Source organism: Neopelma chrysocephalum, unplaced genomic scaffold, assembly GCF_003984885.1.
Source record: "Neopelma chrysocephalum unplaced genomic scaffold, ASM398488v2 Primary Assembly neopelma1_25, whole genome shotgun sequence".
Lineage (NCBI taxonomy): Eukaryota > Metazoa > Chordata > Aves > Passeriformes > Pipridae > Neopelma > Neopelma chrysocephalum.
This window is the reverse complement of record NW_020897694.1, coordinates 31,552,233-31,574,262: the sequence shown is the minus strand read 5'-3', so window position 1 is coordinate 31,574,262 and position 22,030 is coordinate 31,552,233. Positions and strand designations below refer to the sequence as shown.

At 39.3% G+C, this 22,030-nt stretch overlaps 1 protein-coding gene across 1 annotated transcript in view; it reads right to left on the bottom strand.

Annotated features, from left to right (window-relative positions):
• The window catches only part of P2RY8 (P2Y receptor family member 8), a 30,191-nt gene extending 8,878 nt beyond the window's left edge, over positions 1 to 21,313 (bottom strand). The window contains exons 1-2 of the mRNA XM_027674791.1: positions 21,273 to 21,313; positions 17,779 to 17,864 (exon numbers count right to left, since the gene is read on the bottom strand). The gene's annotated coding sequence lies outside the window, so the exon portion shown is untranslated. The remainder of the gene's footprint in view (positions 1 to 17,778; positions 17,865 to 21,272) is intronic.
• Positions 21,314 to 22,030: the final 717 nt, after the last annotated feature.

The window sequence follows — 22,030 nt, the reverse complement described above, 5'->3', positions numbered from 1 at the left end:
TGCACTTGCATGTGCAAGTATTTCTGAGGAAACAAAATGAATCTGAAAACATCTAACTAGCTGCAATATTCCTGACCTTCTGTGCCATTTAGCTTTAGAAAAATAAAAGTGTTGTCTATTTGTTATTTTTCACCAAAGATTATTCAGAAAAAGGACATAAGAAAACCATACGTATGTCTTCACTGCAAAAGATAGCATATTTTTTACAATGAAAGACTTACATTATAACTACTATATTAATCAAAAACTCTTGTGGAGACAAACTTCAGTCTTTATCTTAGTATACCCAGTCAAAGTAAACCTTATGGTGGTTACAGCTCTAACCTCAAATAGTCAGGACAAGGTAAAACAAGAGTGTCTTCTCTCCACAAAGATTTCACATTGAGAGGTAAGAAGCCCTCTGTTTTTTCAGCAAGAAAATATAGAGGCATTACCAGCTTTCATGTAGTGGAGGGTACATGCCTCCATCTGTTAGCTGTATCAATCTAGACAAAAGCAACTTTATTCAAAAGTGAAGGAAAATAATCCTACCATTTCTGCTTACTAGGAAGTGCTTCTGTTCTCCAGCTTGAGAGAGTGCAGGTGGGCAGATTCCAAGTTTGAATCAAGAAGGTATTATTAAGTACGAAATCTAAATATACAGATGACAGGCAAAGAAACTCCACAAGGAAATATGTACTAAATCTTCAGAATTAACTAAAGCAGTAAAATTAACTGTACATAGCTACCTTTAAATTTCCTGGACTGTGCGGTGTCTGTCCTGGACTGTGCAGTTTTGCTGATAGTTGAATTTTAGTTCACTCGAACCTTCACCTTTTCTAACCATAAATCAGCAATGTCAGGATTCTATGCTGGTGTTAGCAATGTTCATCCAACTTTAGATAAGATTTGCATAAACACAGCAGCTATCATCTGCGTTAATAAGCCAGTTCAGTGTGAAACTCATCAATGTGGCATTTTAAAAGTTTGTTTCTGGAGCAGTCAGGTTTTTGGAAATAGTAAGTCTGTGGGCCAGTATTGACAAATACTGCAATCTCTGCATCTGAAGTGTGGTTTTATGATTCAAGTGGTAGTTACATTACAAAATTAAGCAGTTTGCACTTTTCTTTATTAGTGCCCAAGAGAGTTTTAAAAAATTCTGTGAGCAAAACCTTACTTAGGTCAATTGAAACCAATAACTCCACTGATAGATTTTCTAAACTGGTTTAAATTTCAGTGTAAGCATCCTAAACTGGGTTTAAAGAGGTTCCAATTTATGGGTTAATAGCTAAAATATTATATATATGTTGATCTTTCCTACATACACAGATTTAGTAAGCTTAATTTTTTCAAGACTGATATTTTAGAAAGGATTAACAAAGCTAAGGCAACATAAGAGTTCAACATAAGAGCTCAGAAATTCATTCTATAGGACTTACAGTCCCCTGTGATCATTGCTCATGTGCATACAATCATATCCCAGCGGCACAATGTAGCTTGCCTCTTGCTGAAACAATGCAATCTTGCACATATTATGGAGGAAGAGCATGCACGCAGTTCCTGAAATATTACTGACTCCTGGCAGGGAACCTTCACTTCAGTGGATGACAGTCTTTGTCAGATGGTCAACAAACAGCTTGCAAAGCTCCTTTTAACTACTCTGGCAGACATCCTGTGTGGTGTGGAGTTATCCTGTGCCAGAGGGCCCTCCTGCAGGTACCTTGCCCTTCAGTTATGGCAAGATGATGAAGATTTATGTTTTTATGGAACTTTGACCATGGAAACTGCCAGATCAAGTTGAAATTTAAATAACACATGAACTGATTTCCTTTACAACTTTAAATTTTTAAATATTGTCTATGTCCAGGAGTGATAGTCAGTGGCTTCCGGTCAACAATCACTTCCTACTACAAGTAATTGCCTCACACAGCTGTTGTGAAAGTCAGAGGAAAAGGTGTGGCTGATCATTTCCTTTCTGACCTCAAATTCCAGGAAAAGAATTTAGGTACAAGGTGCTTGTGGTAGACAATTTGACAGATTCCTAAGAGAGAATCCCTCAATCTTGAGAAAACTTGGTGGTCTTACATAGAATCTGCGTGGTCCAACAGGCATTTTACAATAAAGAATATATATATAAAAAATCTGTATATGTATATATATATATATCCTATTTGAAATCTGTACTTTCTATCTTTTCATCTCTCTTTTCTGTGAAACTCTTTTTGAATGTTTTCTCTCCTGTTCAGTCCACAAAGGAATTGAGGTAGAGCTGCATATGTGCTCTTGAAGATGATCTTTTTAGATTAAAAGGAAAAAAAAAAGAAGAAGAAAAAAAGAAAAATACCTCAGATGTTGCTTTTTCTCATATTTGCACTAAGGATATGACAATCTGTAGCTGTGGGTTGATTTAGCTTATGATGGAGTCCATAAACAGAATGGACCACCAAGTTTGGCAGGTGTAGTTGAAAGGATAATTTGTCATGGTATTTGGGAAATGTTTTGAGCAAAGAATGTAGGGTAATTCTAGCACCTCTATAAAATACTGTGACCAGAAATTGGAAACAGTAATGTTAGGGGTGTATCAAAAAACTTGGTTGAGCATGTAAGCTATCATCAGATGGGCCTTCTTCTACTACTTCCACTAGTAGGCCTTAGTATGTTCAAAATCTCTTTCTACCTCCTAAATAGATAGACTTGCCCAAAAAAGCCTTTGCTAGATCCATAAAAACTGGTGACATTTAAATACAGGATGAATTATTGTTCCTCTTGTTAAGTAAGATCTATATGAATCTTCAAAACTTTTTTCCACATCAGTAGTACGAAGTTGCAAGATTTGGGTATAGCTGGCACCTTTCCTACCTGGTCTTTTCTACAGCTGTGGATTTCTCATCCATAGAAATCTAAGTGTCTATTTTAGGGTGAGTGGTAAAGTGGGAATACCACTGACTGTACTAGGCAGATCTCCAGTGACTGTAACATTCTCATACGTAGTCACTTCCACAGTAAATGCAGGTGTTTGAAGCTGATTCCAGCCCATTTTAAACATCCTGGTGATTCAGATCCTGGTTTCCTGGAGGCCCATAATTGCCTGAATTCTGTCCAAGTCTGAACCAGTCCCCTAAAGCATGATTGACCCCTTTCACACTTGAACCACTCAGCTGCTACTTTAAAATTACTAGGTCAGCTTCTGTGTGAAAACAAATTGGCACAGAATAGGACCACATGCATTGTTGTACCTGTACCTGTCTTCATCCACCTGTGTGTCAAAATGTACAGTCAGTTTTATGTGATCATAAAAGTGTTTGTGTAGCAAGGATTCTCACATCAGCAGAAATGAAAACAGTCTTGACTGAAAAATGTGAGACAGGGGGCTCTTGTAGGAGCTAAACTGATTTGCACTTGGCAGCTTGAAGTTGAACAAGGCTGTATCCAGTACTGAGCCCTGGGGAGCACCCCAAGCTGCAGTCCTCCAACTAGGCTGTGTTCTGAGCCAATTTTGATGACTGGTACAGTTATGCTCTGATAAGATATGAATAACAATAGAGCAGGAGACAGTTCTTTGGAGACAAAATTTGGGTTGTTATGAGTGCTAGAGATCTCTAAGTGATGTGCTCTGAAATATTACCAGATTCCTGCAGTTTTAGTGTGTAACTTGACAATAGATGCATAGGAAAATGACATAGATGTACTTAAGAATAAAGGAAATTTTTGGTGCAAATGGCACCTATTCAGGAAAATATGGTGTGACCTAAACTAAAACAAGCCAGGCTTCTGTTACTAAAAATTAAGGTTACAGTTTTTAAACTAAAAACTAGAGAGAGCTGACTGGCACAAGAAAGCATATAATTCAGGATGATACATATTTAGTGGTGGGAATGTTATTAAATCCTCTATAGTCTTAAAAAAAAGGACAGGAAAAGGTATTAAGTCCAGGAAGGAACCAGACAAACAGTGTCTACATGTGAAGTGTATGAAGCACATCACGTAAAACAGTCAGCCACAAAAAACCCCCAGGTACATAAAAACCCAGTTACATAAAAGGAGTAAAAATGCTGAGGCTGATTGCTCTGGTTTTCAGCTGGGAATCTGACCTAGTTTAGGTATCTGAGAATTCTGATGAAAGAAAGTGAGTGTTAAGAACGGTATGACCAGGGCACATGCTGATACAGCCCTGCCAAAACGGACCGTGTCGCTGGAGGATCAGTATTGTTGCATTACGGGAAGCTTTGTGTCACATCCAGTAAACAATTCAGCTGCATCAACACATGAAACAGAATTTCCATGAGCTGAAGGATGTGACTGGAGGACTGCATCGTCAGTCACATAATGAGGATGGTAAATGTGGCAGTGATGTGCTTGGGATAGAAAAATCATCTGTGAGAGCAAACAATACAGAAATAACAAAATCCTTCAAATACCCCTAACCAAACTGGGAAAATACACTCTGGTGTGATGTATGTGTTCAGGCATCACAAATGTGATTCCTTGTGGAAGCCAAGCGTTCAAGATCCAGTGGGGAGCTCCTCACAAGATGAAGATTAGCAGCTCTTGACTCAGACCTTTGTCATCCTGAGTTTCTGCAGCAGCGGGAGCGCTGACTTGAGGTCTCCTGCTTCCCCACCAGGACAGGGAAGAGCTTTGGCCTGTAGCCTATTGCAAATAAATTTCTACAACTTCAGCTGCTTAACTAGAAAAACCCTGAACCTCATGGGAACTGATGGGGAGAAATCAACTATCACAAACCAAATCTGCACCAAGGAACCTTCTTGTGAGCTGTTAGTGCAGAGAAATATGTTCCAGTGATCAAAAATTTTCTGTGGAGCTGGTTAATCTATTAGCATCAATAAAACATAAAAATACAACTTTTTGGCCCCAAGTAAGCACATAATACAGGAAAATATCTGATGAGAAATGAGACTTGGCAGGAAATGGCAAGCTTGAATACTGGGCTCTCTTGAGGTCTTCCCTATTGAAAGGTTTAGGTTCCCTTTTTTACTCTCTTGTAGTGCCATAGATCTCAAAGGAGAAATGCTGCTGGAAGCTCCTTCTCTGACAGGCACCTGTTGCTTTGGCAGTGCTTGAAATGGGATTGCAGCCACCACAGCAGCCACCTTCCCTTCTGAAACCCCTCAGCTTCCTGGGAGTAGGAATGGGACAGTAGTTTTGAAAATGCAACCTGTTCCCCTGCCCACTGTGAAGGAAGATCAGCACCAACTACTTTCTCACTTCTCTTTCTGAGAATAGTGGAGGTTATTTAATTTTTGCTATTACTTAGTTCCCTTATGAAGTTCAGGGGCTCAGGACCATCTTGTGGTTTCCCACAGATCTGCCAAGGCCATGCTTTCCCTAGCCCTGCTGAAATCACCTGGAATCCGAGCACACTTTTTGCATGTGCACGTGGTGGCCAGACAGCATCTCCATGTGGCATCAGCTTGGCAGTGGAGGGGCCTGCTGGGGCATATGAGATGGAGTCACCCCTGCCTGTGACAGTCACTTAGTAGTACAGCCCACAGGGATTGTAATGTGATTTGGCAAGCAAATGATGGAAAAGGCCAGTGTTTTGAAACTCATTCAGGGATCTGAAGGAAACAGGTCTGAGTCCTTTTTTATTTTAATATCTCAGCAAGACTTTTATAAATAAACATAAAGGCAATGTACCCTTCAGGACGGCAGCTTTAGAATCCTTTCTTTTACTCTGTGTGTTTCTCTGTCTCACTTTGCCAGATCATCATACACATATACAGAGGAAGAAAAGGAAAGCAGAGTTTTAAGCTTTAAAATAAATCCATTTTCTTGAGGATTGTGGTTTAATAAAGGTTGTGCATTACATTTCCTTAAAAGAGGCTGGAAAGGCAAAATAAATTCTCCAAATCCCTTCTAGCCCCATCCATCCATGCAGATGAGCAAACCATAGTGCCCTAACATCTCAGATACTAAAGATAAGAGTGCAGTGATAAAATATGTTTCATCACATTATGTGGGGAAAGTTTTGTACAAGTTAGAACTAGCTGCTCAGTGCAGGTTCCTCTTTCAATTCTCTGAAACTCTTGAAAAAAAAATTAAACACACAAAAAACCAAATTTTAAAAGCAATTTCCTCAGTTCAAACCTCCCTGCACTCCCACACCATCTCTGTAGATGCTTCTAAGATGTACTATAAACTACACATAGAAGTTTCTTGTGTTTGTACTGCATAGGCTGATGGTTTTTAAAGAATTCTGTTACAGCATGATATTAGCTAACCTACACAAAACCCCCAAGGCTTGTTATTTAGTTTTGTTTACCTGTTTCTTTACTGTAAAAGAAATCTATCATTTTTTTTTACCAGCACTAGTAGAAAGACATCTAGCAACTCACCAGCTCAAACCTATCCATTCTTTTTAAGGGTTATAGAGTTACAACAGGAAATATTTTGAAATGGTCACACTAATCACAAGACAGACTACTTTTTAGTATGAGCATGTATTTATATAGTCTCCTATTTTTAGGTCATATCACATGCCAAGTCCTTGCATTGCCATTTGTATTAATAGTAGTTACTGCTCTTTTTTTTTTTTGTAGTTTCTTTACACACCTGGTACAAAACAACATTTGGGAAATATGCTAATTTTGGCTTAAGTCCCCTAGAGGAATTAGGCATCCAAATATTTTTGAGAAATCAGCCTTTAGCAGTAGCATTCCTGACTGTTTTCCCATGCACTCTTCTGCAAAAGCAAAAGCAAAAGCAAGCTTGTCTCCTGCTGCCAAAACTGTATATGTAAAGGATGCAACAATATTTTGACCAGATCAGTATGTCAGTGACCTCTCTGCAATGGCAGATAGCCAAAGCACTGTGATTTTCTACACTAGAGTAAGGAGCCACCTTATTGAACATGCCTATGTAAAAGGATGGCTCTGACACTCCAAGAGCACTTCAAAAGTTCTGGGATGAAGTGGACTGAGGACAACACTCACAATGAGTTTCCTCATTATCACTCCTGCTGAAAGCTATGTCAATAAGGAGATGAAAATGTTATCAACTTCTTTGTATCTCTTTGTGAAAAAGCCTCCTTGCAATTACAAGAGGTAGATGATTAAGAATCAGGATGCTTTTGAGAGTTGTTAAGACTGTAGATGTATTCTCAAGGATGATAAGCAGATGTTCTTAAATGCCTTTCACTTGCTCGATGCCTTTTGAACAGTCACTTTTCTACTCTGATATAATTTTTTTTTAAAATAATACTAATATCTTTGCACTGCTTAGTTACCTTGCTGGTGATGGCTCAAGAAATATTAGTATCTTGCTTTGTAATGCTTCAAGAGTTATACGGAGACCATTATGAGTGGCTTTTGAAATTGCAGACACAGCACCTGCTTTTATTAAACTGAAGAAGCAATCTGTAAAAACCATACGTGCATGCTTACTCCAAGATGAAAACTGTCTCTGTAATACACTACCCATTTACGTAGAAAATTTTGTGTTGTTTTCTACAATGCCTCAAGAAGTTAGATATGTTCTGTATCCAGTTTTACAGAAAGTATTAATCCAATTAACTAATATTAGTTCCCTGGAATCAATGGACTTGTTCTCACGGTTTATAACAATGTTTTTCCCAGACAAGACATCAAGATCTCTTATGCTACAATTTCTGCAAAAATTTCAATGACTTCTTAAAACAATGAAGTACGCTTGATGAAGTTGTCCAAAAGTTATGTCAGAAAGTTCTTTAATAAGTTTTTGTGCCATATGTTTGAATGTTGATATTCAAGCAACTGCATATGTAAAAATTGTGTTCAGATATTTTTCTTTTTAAATTGAGCAGTTCCTTGTACCTTAAATTGTGTTACCCAAATAATGAAACTTCACAAATGGATTATCAAAATAAAAATGTGTTTCTTTATAGGTAGTGGATTTTTTTCTGCATGAAACAGAATAGTGCAATAATATCCTAAGAGGAAAAATCTCCATGAACTGTGAGGTAAAATAAGATTTTCTGGCTCTCAAATGACTGAAAAAAATATGACAAAATTGGGGTATTACTTTATACTGTCTTGTTCTTGTCACTAGTGAAGCCACAGTTCAGCAGAAAAACAGTTAAAAGAGTTTCTTTAGAAATTGGGTGTAAAAGGAGATTGTGGTTAGTTTTGCTCGATCACAAAAAAAAATACAGAGACACGGGAGAGCAGCAACTACCTAGAGGCAGTTAATACAGAACGTAAATCCACAGAGACAGCCCAGTGCACCCACCATCCACACCTCCTCTGCCCCAGGTTGTAGAAGCATAAGTAGACAGAGGCACCTGCCTGCCCAGGAGTCTCCATGGTCCCCTCTGAGAAGCCCATACCTCAGTGGCTCACAATTAGGTGTTTTATCATGACATCCAGAGAACCAGGACTCTGAGCAGCAAGCAAGCTATACAACAGGAAATGCCTTGGTCCTTGAGAAACCTTCAGCTTTTAACACTTTGCTGAGGTTTTCAAGGAGACCTCTAGATACAACCATGTATTTCAAATGAAATTTCTCCTGCAGTTAGATGCTTGTCTCATAAAAAATGGATAGATCTTAACCAGTAACAACAATACTGTTCATACTTCCCAAATCATACTCATTGGGGATGGGGGAGATATGAATTTATTACTATCTTCAGAGTAGTGAGATTTAAATCTACACCTTCCACCAAGCAATAAGGTTTTCTATTAGTCACTTCATATAAAACATATAAATTGCATAGAAATAGGTAATGCAGTTTGGATGTCTTCTCGTCTCAGGTACTGAACAAAACACCACAGTGTGTTTTTCACTCATGGACTTTATGTTCCAGTTGCACCATGAAAACTGGAACAAATTCAGGTGCAAGAGTAAAGATAAGTTGTAGAAAAATAGCTTTAACATGGTGGTTAATGCATTGCTGCGAGAATTTTCAGTTCCAATCAGATGAGGTAAACATCCCAAGTTTGTAAGGAGTGCCCTAAATATTCACAGGATTAAAGGGCACGTGCCATCGCCACCTTTCTTCTGGCTTTATCCCATGCAGGATATACTCCAGTAAGTCTCCAATAAGGATTTTGACTATTTATAGTGTACTTGGTCCTCAAGGAACAGTGTTCCCCTGCCCACCCCTCCCCTGCCCAATTGTGAATCATTTTAGGCCTTCAGTTTGAGTTGGGTATTAAGACACATGGGTTTCTAAGCACTACTAGTGACTGGGATTCACAGTTTTGATACTGGGCACTCTTAGCAAGAGATGTTGAAGACTTTAGCCTTGAGTTTCAGCACTTACAGTGGTGACGAGAGTTTTTAGTCTCCTAAAGGCCTTTTTAAATGCTAGCATTAAGGTCTGATATTGAAAATTCTGCCTGTGATGAAAACTTTTCTCCTTTAGTGTGTGAGGTTGGGATGAAGAATCTCCTTTTCTCCTAGCTAAATCACCCCTTGGTGAGTGTAGTTCCACCCTGAAGGGATTGCCTGCACTCTCTATTTTGAGACTCAGTGGCAGTCAAGTAAAAGCACTTGCCTGCTTTTACAGCAATCTCAATGATTTTTCTCTAGGTCAAAAATCCTGGCAGGTCTTCCATAATGTACTGCCACTCAATCAGCTAATCACTCTTCCAGATCATGAAGTGAAAATGTCTGCAGACATTTTAACTTCTTCCTTGCCAAACTCCTTGAGAACAAATATTCTGTCCCAGCAGACTAGGAAAGGCATTCAGCAGAGAAAAGCTACCTGGCTCAACTCTGCCTTTTTGTACCATTCTCCCAAACAGAGTAGTCAGGATGTAAGGACCTGTGGGAATGAATGAGTTTGAGTCTGGCAGATGGGTATGATGCCTTCACTGCACATCACCTGGCTGAGTGCTCATGTGTCTTTCCCACTGGACAGACAGGAGTGAAGCAGGGCTGCATGCCTGATTTCTTGGGTTGTTTTTGCAGCAGATGATTAGGTCATTTTTAGTGTTGTGTGGTGGAAATCTGATGCAATCTGTGATGTAGGCTTGTCAAAATAAAACTCTGTTGGAAGGATGAATGACCCCATAAGATTCTCAGGGGTAACAGCCTGACACCCTCTCTCTCCCCCTTCCTACCAAATTGTTGTCAACACTTTAACCCTGTCTTGCTTTTCTGATTAAAAGCTGGCTGAAAATTTGCTTGGCTTTTATACTTCCGGTTGGTTGGGAAGATGCATAGATATACTTAATCATAGACTGTAAACAAAGAAGAAAAGCACAAGCAGAGATTCTATATTAAAGAGTTAAGAGGAAGGGAGGAGAAATAAGGAAGTAGTGGTTGAAACAGTCTGCTTTTAAGCACAGAAAAAAAGTTTAAAAAACTTGATAACATTTTAAACGGAGTGTATAAACAACACAGAAGAGCCCCAGACTAGGTGTTTGCTTTTATTCTTGGGGGTGGAGGTGTTCAGAACTGGTGGAAACTATAACGAGAACTTCAGAAGTGGAAATACTGCACCTTTAGCAAAAAAACACAAGCACAGTTTTCTTGCCGCCCAGAATGAAACATGAAGTGAAGGGATTGTTTCTAATAAAGAGAAAAGAGATTGGTTTCCAAACCTTTCCAATGCAGGATAGCACCATTTTTTTTACCCAGTTATTTAATTTGAGATCAATTAGATCAAAAGTATATAAAACAGAGCAAGCACATTAAAGTAAGTTACCTTGAGTTTTGCCACAAGAGAGCTGAATTGTCAGTGTCAAAAAGATAAATACAAAATTATTTGCAAAGAACATTTACATACTATATAATTCTGATCTGAGAGTGCTATGGTGGCTTTTAATAAATGATACTGTATTTTGCTGTCTCTTCATTGGAGAAATACTCTTGACATTAGTCACCATTGACATTAGTGATTCAGCAGCAGTACAATCTTTGTAGCCCTAACATATAAAAAAAAATGTAATGCTAGAGTCACTGTGTCTTGCAGATGTGTTCAAAAAAGTGCTGTCATTTGCAACTGTCCATATTTAGGACATTGTCAAAATCTATGACACCATTTTTCACCAGTATGAGTGGTTGTGGAAAGGATTTAGATTGGGGATGGTTTAGGATCTATTTATTTATTTATTTATTTATTTACCAGCATCAGTGTGAGTTATCTATTTTCAATGCCTTTGATGGCTACACATCAAGAGACTTAAGCTACAGCACAGATCTCAAAAAAGGAAATAAGCACCTACAAGTTTCTATAGCACATTTCTCTGGAGGAGGAGGAGAGCACTGAGGCATTAACGTCGACACAGAAACCACAGCCTGAGTCTATTTCAGGGAAGATTTGTTGCTCTTCTTCACAGAAGAAAATAATGGCCCTGGGCTGTAGAAACGGGAGGCAAGGACGAGGACTTGGTGGAGAATGGTGGGGACATCAAGATGCTGGGCTAGGCAATGCTTTCTGTGAGCCAGTCAACAAATACTTTTCACAGAAACAGCGTAAGCTGCTTGGACTTAAAAGTGAAAGATGCTGGTATTTCAGTACATCTTCTCACTAGACAAATGAAATCTGTGGATGAGCATGTGGTCTCATCTGTAGGGGAAAGAGGTGATATGGGAGAATCCAGAAGTAGGTGTGGAAATACTGGATGACTGTCATCCAGAAGAGGTATCAAACACTTCCACTTGTTCATTTCATCATTAATACAGAAGCAAGAATATAAACAAAACCCAAAGAACTACTGAACCCAGCTGCTGTTGAGCTTTGTTTGAAAAGGATCTCTGGTCTATATTCATGGGTCTGTATTTCCCCTCTCTCCCTCAATAAATGTGAATTGGTTGATAAAGGGTGAAGGTCACAAGATTAGCTAAGTTTCTGGGCATGGCATAAATTATTTGGCCACCTGGATGAAATCCTGGAATGCAGACATTTCTCATTTCCACCTAATGTTTTTGAATTCCTTTCCCTGATTACTGCAACTGCATATAGTTTTCTGTATGTCATGGCCATAATAACTCAGAAGAAGGTTGTAGATGTGTACAATGGCAATAATGATAATCTTCGTCATATACTAATCTATTGTAAGTCACAGAACTGTGGTAAGAAAATAGACTAGTGTTTTCTACTGCCCACAGAGCCGCTGGAGCCACACTTGTTCATATGATCTCCCCTTATGGGAGAGCAACACTGTGAGTCTCACCCTAACTGGTCAAAACACCTTTCACCCATCCCTTTTTCAGCCTGAGATCAAAGCAATGAAGGTGTAGCTCAGAGTAGAAGGCAGAGCATTTCATATGGCCACAAATATCGGTCTGCAAATCCTATACCAAGTCCTTCTTGACTCAACATGTGACAGACCCAATTTATGAATGGACCAACAGACTGTGAATACATTTATCTTCCATTGAAGGGAACAGGAAGTGAGAGCATTTAGCATTCAGCTCTCTTGGGCCCACAGGTGGACACAAAATATCTTTGATATAGAAACATGGCTTTATTTTGAACACCTGGCACTCTAAATTTCTGGTCCTTGTGAACACAACCCTACTTATTTTCTTCAGATTTACTAGAAAAGTTCAAGCTGATGATATATGGAAGGTGAGAACTTTTTTACTTTGCTGGGACAGGTGTGGGTAGGGGAGCATTTACAGCACCTCTGGCATGTTAGTGCGAACAATGAAATGGTTGGCAATGGCAAGCTGCAACATGACAGTTTTTATTTCAAACTTGAGGAAGTCAAATCTCCAAGTGTTCACATGCTCTTTTGAAGTAGGCAAAGATATTCAGTTTTGGGCCCCTTACTGCAAGAAAGACATTGAGGTGCTGTAGAGTGTCCAGAAAAGGGCAACAAAGCTGGTGAGGAGTCTAGAGCACAAGTCTTATTAGGAGTGGCTGAGAGAGCTGGGGTTGTTGACTTTGGAGAAAGGAGGGCTCAGGAGTGACCTTATTGCTCTCTACCACTACCTGAAATGAGGTTGCAGAGAGATAGAGGTTGGTCTCTTCTGCCAAGTAACCAGTGCTAGGACAAGAGGGAATGGCCTCGAGTTGTACCAGGGAAGGTTTAGATTGGATACTGAAAGGGTTGTCAAGCACTGGAGCAGGCTGCTCAGGAAAGTGCCTGAATCACCATCCTTGGAAGTTATTTAATAGTCAGCTGTGGCATGTGGGGGACATGGTTTAGTGGCAGACTTGGAAGTGCTGGGTTAAAGGTTGGACTTGAAGACCTTAAGGGTCTTTTCCAACCAAAAAAATTCTGTGTTTCTGACTGTTTATTTTTCCTTCTACACTCATGACTACACTGGTCCCAAAGACAAATTAGAGCAGTCAGAAGAGTAGGCACAACTAAAGGAGCTAATATTTCTGTAGTACAATTTGTGTCTCTCTGCTCTCCTACTGCTAAATGGCATAGGAATAACCTTTACACATGTTGGTGTTCCCCATATAGCAAAGTGATTTCCATGCACTACTGTGAGAGACTGCAAACTTTGTTTTTGCAAACTTTGTTGCTGCAGCAGCAAAAACTGGGAGGTGCTGAGAATCCATCCAACTTACACATTTACAAGCCCAGCGCAGACCAACCATCTATGTTATTGATACCTATATTGGTTATGATCTCTGCCCCTCTCACGTGGGGGTAATCATGTATTCAGCCCACAAACATTAGCAGGAATAGACATGTGAGTTAAGAAGGCCTATCAGACTACTATAACATGTAAAACTCTGCCATGTCCTGTTAGTTTCTCAAAGTGCTCTTGACAGAAAACTTATCATTTAAAAGGTTGGAAAAAAAGCTTTCACAAGTATATATGATTATGTGATTATAAATCTCAAATGTTTAACATACATTGAACCTGAAAAGTGATGAGTTTGTAAGACTATTTTATCCACCAAGACCAGATTTTAAGATTATGTGTCTGCACAGCTGAGAATTGCTGAGGTTGCAAAAGCCAGATGTAGCAGGAAACTTCATTCTTCATCCTCTTAGAGGTGTTAAAGATATCTTTATGCCCCGTGGGAGAAATGTATGACTAAGAAGGCACATCTTCATGTCAAAAAGTGGGTTCCAGATTTTTCTTTGACAAGTTTGTACAGATTTAGGTCACTAATTGGGCTGATAAAGAGATGCTGTATACAATGTGCAAAGCAGTGTTTAGCTCAGCTTAAGGACTTGATCTTGCTTCTGCTTAACTCAGCCTCACATTCATGTGCTAGCAGCCAATTTCTGTTAGCTGCAATCATGGATAGGCTCCAAACTTTTTTAAAACCTAGGTATTTCTAAAGACCCAAACAGTCCTGATCAGTGTACTGAGTATGTCAGCACTATGTAACTGAGATCACGAGCTCTTCAGAAACCTGGGACTGAGGGGAGGGAAAGTTGTCCCTTATGAAAATATCTGTTCCTTCCTTTTTGAAATATTCACAATGCTCATATACCTCAGGAAGGTTACTGTTCTAGCAGTCTGAACAAATAAACAGCTGAAGAGCCTGGGATCCAGAATTTCATCAGCAGTTTCCACTGGTTGCTTTGCAGTTTAATGATCCTACTAGTGAAATGGTGGAAGTCAACAAGCTGAACACAACAAATCAGCCCAGCTGTCAAGAAACTCTACAAGTCACAGTAGAGTCACTCTGGAAAATGGACAAGTTTTGAGCTTTTCTACTTTATCTTTTTTGGAACTAATGCCCTCCCAGCAATTTTGAAAAGGCAAAATACCCCATTAGAAAAATTTTGGCTTTTTTCTCATTGTTCAATGAGTGACACTGTGCCCTATGTACAGTGCGCTGTTCAAACTCTCAACCTAAATACTAAATAAATAACTGATTTGTGGGCATTTTTCTGTCATGGAGTGCTGTAGCATGAAAGTGCTTCAAAACAGCCTGCAAAATTCTTCTTTACAGCCTTCCTCTAATATGAAGATTATTTAACCCCGTATTACAAAGAGAAAAGTGAGAAATGGAGACCCTGAGTTGCCTAGGACCTGATTTCTAAGCACATTTTGCATTACATAAAATGTTTCTGATTCAAAGCCACATTTCTATTGACCATATTTGGATTTGTGAGTACTCAATACTTCTGCAAGTCAGATCCAGGTGTCTTTTAATAAACACTTGAAAATTAGGAACTCAGAGCTGGTGCCTGTTTCGGAAGTCAGACCTGAAACAGAATTTCAAACTCTGTAAGATGAGCATCACATGAGTGGAAGGATTAAGGCACCAATGAAGGCTTAAGTGTCTCAGAATGGGATCTGAAATAGTCAGAAAAATTATAAGAAACAGTGTAAAGTCAGCACTATTCACATGCTGCACACATAGATCATCCAGAGCAGGTAATGGATGGGCCTTGAAAATGTGAAAACTTGAGGGAAAAAAAAATCTTAGTGAGTCTCATAGAACATCCTCTCTCACGGAAAAACTACTGGAAGACCTGAGCCTTGAATCTCTCTGTCAAATTTCCTTTTATTAAAATTCTGTGTTACCTTTTCTTTCTAGGGACTAAATATGATTTGCCACAATGTTTTAAGATGGTTGATACAAGACAAACACTTTCCTTCCCTCTCTGAATGATAAAGTAGCGGTTAATGTCAGGAAATAGATGCCCTAAGGTGCCTCCCAAGTCTGACCATGGGATTTATTATCTGAGAGGGAGATTAACCACAAGGCTTCTGGGTACTGCCCATATTTCACATCAAAGATGCGCAATAAAATAATATCAATACAACAACTCAGGGAAAGATGAAAATGGCGTGCATGAGGGCAAGAGATTCTCTAGCCTAGTGACAGTCATCAAGTATAAGGTAGTGGACATGGTCTGGAATCTACTCTTTAGATTGGCCTTTGGAGTTATCCAGAGACTACTGTGAAATACTATCTTTGAAGACAAGGCTGGACATGAGGTCTTTGTCTTTCTGGCTGAATGGTATTTCAGGCATCTGTTCCTCTTTTTCTCCTTCTTCTTGCTCTTCTGGCTTCTACTGGCCAGGGGCAGTTTAGCCCAGATCATACCTGCTAGCATAGTACCTAGCTGCAAGGAAGGAGGTGGATAAGCCTTTAAATACTTTCCAAAGACAGTGCTGAATGTGCATGTTCTTTCTCCTGGGAGAGTGCTCTAGAGGAGGAGTTACACTGTTCCCTGCTCCTTGACCTCTTGAAAAGAAAGTACTTGTATTTCTAAAGAAGAAATATAGTCTTATTATGTGCTCTAAGCATGCTCCTCACTGGCACCAGGACAGCTCTCTCAATCCTGTCAAAATCCAATTGTTCTACTATGGCAAATGGATATCTGCTGTATACTTTTCCTTGAGTATCTTAAGTACTGCTATGTCATATTATAAGAAACAACTATTATGGTATAATTCCCCAGCAGTTAGAGGCTGCATTAGAATTTTTTCCTGTTTGTAGTTGAAGCTCTGAAGTTCCATCCCAGCTCCTTTTCAGGCATTTATCATATATTTTTCTCTTATGAAGGTGACCTTTTCTCAGCATCACATACATTTTTCTCAGCATCTACTTTCAGGTAGAATCAGTGGCAGAATCTTATTTCCCAGAACATCACTCTGTTACTACAATCACAAGGCTACTTTGCCTTTTCCTGTAGCCCTACATCTGAGTCAGAATGTGTCCTCCAGCAGCAAGTAGATGAGAGCTGAACAAGGAGACAGGCAAGGTCTCCCTCTAAATGGGCTGTTCATTGATTTTTTTGTGCTGAATTATTATTCTGTAATATTTACACTTAGGACTCTGAGGAATATACCACATGAAGAAGGGAGATTTTACTACATGAAAAGTGTGTCAATATTAGTAAATTAAACACTGTCAGAGCAAGGGCCCAGGCCATGGAATTCAATTGCTTGGGCTGTTACAGTTCTGGCACAGTTTTGTCTCACACCATTAATGCTCCCTCAAACAGGTCTGGACCACACACAACTTCTTGTATAGTTTAGGACTTATGACAGATAAAAGACCATTCCCAAAAAGGAATTTGGATGCAGCCATCGTGTTTCAGAGGCTGAAAATAGTTATTACAGTTGTGTCAAATAAGGTAAAGATCAGGATATGACTGGTCCCAGTAAATGGATGTAGTGCAAAATTACTGGTGGTTAAAAGCATTTTCTGTCTAGACCACTAGAGAGTGTGGACATACCTGCTCTGCCTTTAGATTTATTTTTTAGGTTACTGAGAGCTGGATATTTCAGCGTTTTCTCCCAAGTATTTGAGGAAAAGAGCTGAAAGGATCACGCCTCACTGTCCTCTGCAAACCTGCTTTCATCAGCAGCAGCGTTTAACCCAAAGTCTGTCTTCTTTCTCTTAACTGCTGTCCAGAAACCACCCTGTGTCTTCATATACCTCAAGTTTTACTACCAGTTTTCCTCCTGTCTTTTTTTTTTTTTTTTGTCTTTTCCTCACTATTTATGTGCTTACATATCCAGAGTTTCCTATCCTACCTCTCACCACTGCTGGTGTTCCAGGGGGATATCCCCTTTACCCCTGCACTGCTTGACTGTCACAAGGTGAAGTGACAAAAATACAAAAAAGGCTTATTCTCACAGCTTTCAGCTACTGAACCATTGTAGCCCTGAACTGAGGTCCACTTGGTGTATCCAGGATCCTGGGAGAACAGGACTTCAATAGGGCACAATTTAGAAAGTCTCAAAGACCAATCAAATTTTTGAGAAGTTGGGGAGGAAGGGAGAGGCAGGAAAAGAAAAAGTCTTAACAAGATTATTCCTTTCTTTGTGCTCACTCACCTACTCAAAGCAGAAGCTTGTGTTCCTGAATATTCCCTTATTGCCTCAGCAATTGCCTTATACAGCTAAACTCTGTGTGTAACATCCTGCCAAAGAAAATGCAAACTTTTCATCTTAAATGTTGATCAGACTTACAGGCAGCTCCCTAAGGAATTTGTCTCACCATGTCATTGCTGATGTTTCCGTACTGCAGCAGATCAGATTTCCTCTATGAGTAAGAGCTACAGAAAGGAACAGAAAACAAGTCTTTTAAGAATCAGTTGTTAAAATAAATAAATAAATAAATAAATAAAAGGAACACATTTAAAGATAATTATGAACACTGACAAGCACTGATAACACTGTCTGTCCTAGCTTTAAATATGTGGTTCACTAGCTGTAAAACAGCTTGAGCGGGACTACTCAAGACTCAAAGTATACACATCTGAAGATGAAGACCAAAGAGCACATACTTTTTGTTGGTTTGATATTTTCCCTTCTTATTTTTGCAGATGTGAATCAGGTGCAGTGTATCTGGTAGTAAGTAACCCTAGCTACTTCTTCATTTTCATACCGGTGAGTAATTTCTGTTCTTATTTCAAGACTTAATGAGCAGTTTGGAGAGCAAGGATTTTCAATTCACCACCTTCTGAGCCTGAATTCCTCATGCAGGAGTGTGAAAATATGACAAAAATGTGTGGTTCTTGATGACCAAGTTTATAGATCCCTTGCCCCTCTCTGAACAACTCTTGGACCCTCATTGGTCTCTGTGCAAAGAGGCAGAATCTCTCTGTTGGGATATCAATGAGACCTAAACCCCAGCATTTAAAAAATTGAACTGTTGCTTGAAGCACACATAGCTTACTCTCTCTCTGTAAAACACTGAAATATAAGACTTTTGATGGAAAATTTCCATAAGGACACAAGGCTTGCAATCAAAATACATGAAAAGAGACTGGATGAAACTGACATTACCAGATTCAAAGATGTAAAAAATGAATCCTGTGGAATGTTTCTGATCGATTAGCCCCTAAATTTAGACAAAAATTGGATTACATTACCCACTTTAAATCTATTTTAAAATAACAACCCTAACTCTAAGGCTGAGTCCCTCTCAGGTTTCCTGTGTGTAAACAGCAAGCCCAGGAGAAACACCAACTTGACCTCCCCATTTGACAGGTGGCAGTAAGAATAATCAAGCCCAAACAACAATCACAAAGACATTTACTTATGAAGTGAGCTCATTTCATTCAGGAATTTTGTAGGCAGTAGTCAAGGACCTAACCCCCCCATTTCCGTAAAGTCATTTTTCATAGGAAAGCTACATATTCAAGCTCCTTTTGCACACTATGAAGAACATGAAAACAGCATCGATAAATATGCCTGGTAAAAAAAACATCCTTCTGTACATTTGAAGTCTTTGCAAACATTAGTTGTCAGCTTCTGCTTCAAAACACCTATTTATCTGGAAACTATGCAAGTGTGAAGTAATTTTATTAGGCAGCAATACATGTGCAAAACATCAGCACATCTTTTAAATGCACTGTGACATGGTCTTGATGTGTCTTTATTTTTGAGCAGGACAGAGGAGGCTACCATAAGGTAACTTCTTGAGGCTGGGTTGTGTCTTTTGGGTTTCTCCCCTATAGCCACTTGCCCAGAATACAGCAGTTACTGTGGGAGACCAAACTTACCATACAACTTTCTAGTATTGGGTTGTTTGCAATCCTGTTACACATAACTGGTACATATAATATATGCCTCCCTCTGACAGAGAGATGAGGAGTGCACCCTCTTCCCACATCAAAGATACTGATGCTGAAAGAGAGCACTGAGAGTAAACATTTTAAATCACCTAAGCTGGCTTACAGTCATCAGTGAGAGCAAATTTATCCGCATAGACAGATGCATCTCAGTTGAACCCAAACCCACACTGACAGACAGTAGGTGAATACACATTTTCAATAAATGTACCTGAAGGAATATTAAAAACTGAAGGCAGAAGCAGTGGGCAAGCTGCTGTTTGGTGACGGGGGATGCCTGGGTTCAGTTTGCTCTTTGCACACAAAGCTGTTGAGCTGTGCCTATGCACTAACTGGGAAATGTGACTGCAAGATGGGTAGGCACACCTCAGCCAGCTTTCCTCTAGCAAGCTGCAGCATAGGCTGCAAGTATTTAGCAGCTAAGGCCATACAGACCCATACGGAACAGCTAAATGCTTGGCATCAATGTTCAAACTGAGACAATTAAGGCTGATGCAAATACTTCTACCCATGTCATAGCCTCTTCCCTAGCAGATCAGTGACATGCTCTCTAGTTGTGTCTAAACTGAAATACAGCTATTTGCAAGGGAAGACCTGGGTTTCTTGATCAGATTGCCTGCACTAGGGAGCTGTGAATACCAGGGCACAAATATGGTGTCAACTGGGATTCATCTGAGTTCCCCACCTGTAAAAACAATGAAAAAGTTTCCAGTGGCTCATTGAGTCTGTTAAGGGTGACATTCATCAGAGAGGTCCAAGTGCTACCGTAGCAGCAATCTCACAAGTACAGTGGAAGTGATTTAGAAATGAATGGAAACATGGATGGAAATTATGTGTCTGAATCAAACAAATGCTTTAAAAAATCCTAATTAGATTCTCCCAACCACTATGTATGAAATCCAGAAAATGTTTATACCAAACATTCAAGAGCCAATGTCCAAACACTAAAACCGATTACAAGCAAAGACTTAAAAAAACCAAAAATGCTAAAGATCTGAGTATCCAGTGTATGACTTCAACCAGGGACCAGCACAGCACACACAATTTCACTTTCTGTATGGTGACCTGGTGACAGAACATTATTACAATAACTGCCCCACAGATGGCTATTTTATACTTATTTCTGATCTATTAGAAAACAAAACTTCACACAAATAGTCTCTTTCCCTATCTATTAAGAGACAATAAATGCAGTATGCAAGAGTGCAGTGTTACGAGACTTCCTTCTGGTGCCTGTCTGTCTGAGTTCAGTTGTTATGCATCCAAAGACCCCAAGGAAATTATATCACTTTATGATATGGTTCCACAGTCACTTCTGAGTGTATGTTTGGTTACTGCAAACCTCAGGAACAGTCTCAGGATGAGTACAGTACGTGACTCTACAATAGCTAAAGATAGATATCAGGTTCAGATTTACAAATAAAACTGGTCCAAAATTATCTGGCTTTTTTTTTCTATTTTTTTTCTGCCACAATATGTAAAAGACACACTATGATTTTTACTACCTCCCTCACTAAAGCTAATTGTGCACTTAACCCCCTTTATTTTGATAGTGGTTTGTGCAGAGTGAACTTAAAACTGGTGGTAAGAGTTTTCTTTCTCTTATACTGCAGTATTGCTGTAATAATTCTGACTTCTAAATATGTGCAACATAATTTCTTAATTATCATTGTTCTATTATTAAGCCAAACAGTTCTTCCTTTATTCCTACAGCTCACAGTCATCTCGCACAAAGACACACATGTATTTCTTGGATTGCAAGGAACTTTGTTCTCCCTTCAGATGTAAATAATAGGAGGGAGAAAAAAATCAGTCTTGACTGAGTCTGACTCCACGGAAAAACAATTTTGAATAAACAATGAAGAAGTGGAAAGCTGTACTCCTTACCTTGTCTGGGATGTACAGTGCACCTTGAAAGCCTCTTAAATAACAGAGAAGAATTAGAAATAGTTGAAAGTTTGTACTCATCCAACCAGAGGGCTCAGGAAATGACTGTGTATTTTGCAACGATTAGCTCCTCCCTCACTTCTAAGTCTTCGCTTTTTCAAGTACAGCAAAAAAAATCCGTCTAATGCCATGCCCTACACATGATTTCTGTTTCACACTAAGAATATGCAGGTGGCCAGAGGAGATGACTCTGATCACCTCCATGGAAGAGAAAAATTGCAGTGTCTTCTGCGTAACTGTGACCAAGTACATTTTACTTTTGAGTGATGCTTATGTAATGAAGTGTAGAAATGACTGAGTAATGGCTTTCGCTCCAAACTCTCATTTATAGAAGAGGCTTAGACCAATATTGTCAACATGATTTCAGAGTTGTGGTGCCCAAAAGAGCAAGTAAAAAAAACCAAGGCCATTTAAAGGAGTGGCATCCATTGCAATCTGGACAGGCATTTGATGTAGATTTGGTATATGATACTTTTATGCACAGTGGGTCTCTAGGTGAAAGTCAGGAGCCCTGGAGCATCAGGAGTTAGGTCCTCTGTGCATAAAACCCCTTCTGTGCATAAAACCCCTTCTGTGCCTAAAAATCTGTTTCTCTTGCCTGAATGTACCTGTTCAACTAAAAGGCACTTATGAGACTGATCATTATGTAAAACTGTTCACCTGAAAGCTATTAAAGGCCAGTTCCCCACAAGACCACA